Raw genomic sequence first — 2853 nt, 5'->3', positions numbered from 1 at the left:
GCTCTGCATTTTTAAATAAAATTATTTTTTAACTACAATCGACATACAAATAGTGTACTAGTTTCAGTTGTACCACATAGTGATTAGACATTTGTATAACTTACAAGCGATGACCCCGATAAGTCCAGTACTCCTTCGGCACCGTACATAGTTATGACATCACTACGGACTGTAGTCCCTAGGCCGTGCTTTCCATCACCAGAACCCGTCCATCTCTTCACTCTCAGGTTCCGTGACCTAATCGTAGCAGGACAATGCTTCCCTTGCTCATCACTTTGCCGGCAGTGCTCTCCCCGGGCAGGTACATTCTCCTTCCCAATCACATGTGGCTCTATTCCTGGCTTTTGGAACTGTCAGCTCTTCCCCAGGTGTGTGGAGCTGCCACAGAGTTATGTAACTGCCTGCGTTCCTCCGCCTTCCCGTCACAATGTGCCCTTTGTCTCACCCCGTTTATCTTACGGCCAGGTTTCTGCAACTGGTGCTGACACAGAAGTAAGCATTGGTTTTGTGTTCTCATAAAGAAATCCTTGCCCTGGCTGTCGTAGCGCAGTGGATTGGGCGCGGGCCTGCGAACCAGACGATCGCGGTTCGGTTCCCAGTCAGGGCACATGCCTGGGTTGCAGGCCGGCTCCTTACAGGCTAACTACCAGCAGGGGACGCACAAAAGGCAACCATACATTGATGTTTCTCTCCCTCTCTCCTTCCCCCCTAAAAATAAATAAATAAATAAAATTTAAAAAAAAAGAAATCTTTGGGGATGGAGCACCCCAAATTCACAGTTGTTATCCTCTTCATTCTCACTTTTGTCCTTTTCTACTTGATTTAAGCACTTTCACTTCTTCACCCTTAAGTGCCTCAATATCCCACTGTTTGGTCCCTGTTTCTGAAGTCACCCCTCCTGCCTCAGATCAGATGCCTTGCCGTGAAAACCACTGGGGAAGAGAGTGTCTGCAGAAGGCCTCTAAACTTTCATTGGCAGTGGTATATTCCATTCTCACTTTCACATCAAACTCCATGAGAAAGAGCAATTCTTCCACCATCCAGATTCGCCTTAGCTCTAAAGGCATCACATAGAACCTGCCATTGCTACAAACCTCAAACCTGGGGCTTGTTCATGCTGGTGTCTGGGGTTAATAACAGTGTCCAGGGTCACTCAGAGGGTGCAAATAGTGGTCAGGGTGGGGTTGAGGAGATTTTCTGGGTTGAAATCCACCAAAGTGGTCAGTTGCAGATTTAGGATGGCCTTGGGGTATGAGGTGTCCCTAGAATACAGTGCCAATAACAGGCTAAGAATTCTAGAATTAGTAGAAAAAGGGCAAATAGAAAATTACTGCCTCCTTTAGCTTCTTATGTCTATGTTTAATGTCTTTTATGATTTTTGAGTAATTTGCAGACATTCTGTCTTCAAAACTTTTCTTGGCTCCATTCTTTCTGTACAAAGAGCTTGATTCAGTCACAGGAGAGAAATAAGGTCAGGATCGCCGGCAAAACAAGTGAGCAGAGAGAAGTGAGATGAGACTAGGGAAGTGGGCGTGGTCCAGGCTATACCTGTCTTTGTTAGGGAATGGTAAGAATCTGGGTTTTGTTTTTACTTTTTTATGGAAAATTTCAAATGCAAACAAAACTAGAGAGGAGTGTATAACTATTATATACTCATCACCAGTTCCAATGACGTTTTCATGCTTAAACCTTTTTTCTTTATGACCCTGCTTTCCTCTTATACATCAGATTGTGTTATAGCAACACTCAGAGGCAGTTTCATTCACAAGTACTTCGGTATCACAGAAAGACAGGCACCTTCCTGACACAACCACGACACCATTACCACAGCTAAGATATTAACTATTGTTTCTTACTATTATCAACTATTCTGTTGAGCTTCGCACAGTGGCAGTATCGGAGCCAATGAGGTTTATCAGAGACACGATTATTGCTAATTGAAACTATTCTGTTGATGCTCAAGTTTTCCTTATTATTTCAATTTATTCCAAGTTTGTTTTTGTTTGGAATCAGGTTTTAAATAAGATTCTTGTGCTGCAATTGGCTTTTATTCCTCTCAAATCCTTTTTTTTTAGTCTCCAGGGCTTCTGTCTATCACTTCTCCTCCTCCTTAAAATATTTGTTGAAAAAACAGGATTTTACCAATTGCATCTTTGTGGCATTATTTTATACATTTTTTACTTTCTGTAAATTGGCAGTTAATTCAGTGTTGATGAGATATTTCAGGCAAGGATACTTGATAGATTCTGTGCACTTACTTCCAGAGACATCAACAATATAAATTATTAATTTTTTTTACAAAGATCATTTTGTCCTTAGATTATATGCCATTAAGGATTGTAGAAACATTACAGTCTTTTAGAGTTACTTGTCCACATTTATATAACTAATATAGGAATATTTTATGTGTGTAAATATTCACTTATTCCCAAAACAAGTTTATAAACTATAGTTAAAGAAGACTACCTTTTATCTCTGTTCTTTTCACTCTATATTCCCTCTTAGCCTGTTGGTAATATTTAAAATTCTTTGTGATTTATCTTTTTATTGATGTTTTAATGTAAATGTGTATGTGTGTATATATATGCATATATACATACCCATGCATGTACTCATTTTATGTATATCTTGGCTTTTGAGAAATCAGAGCATACTGTACAAGTCTTTCTGTATTTTGACTGTTTTTACCAATAACATATTCTACATAATCCATAGAAATGCATGGAGATATTTCTATCATAAAGACATTATTTAATCAACTAGTTCTGTTTTAGACATTTGAGTTGTTTCTAGTTTTTTGATATTAGAAATACTATTGTAATGAATAATCTTGAGAAAGTGGACTTATTTTTT

At 38.9% G+C, this 2853-nt stretch overlaps 1 pseudogene; it reads left to right on the top strand.

Moving 5' to 3' along the window:
• Positions 1-1876: 1876 nt before the first annotated feature.
• LOC118978506 (uncharacterized) lies at positions 1877-1995 on the top strand (annotated as a pseudogene).
• Positions 1996-2853: the final 858 nt, after the last annotated feature.

This window comes from Sturnira hondurensis, unplaced genomic scaffold (assembly GCF_014824575.4).
Source record: "Sturnira hondurensis isolate 20B ecotype Veracruz unplaced genomic scaffold, ASM1482457v3 Scaffold0021795, whole genome shotgun sequence".
NCBI classification, from domain to species: Eukaryota; Metazoa; Chordata; class Mammalia; order Chiroptera; family Phyllostomidae; genus Sturnira; species Sturnira hondurensis.
The sequence above is the reverse complement of the archived record's forward strand: the minus strand, read 5'-3'. Positions and strand labels throughout refer to the sequence as shown.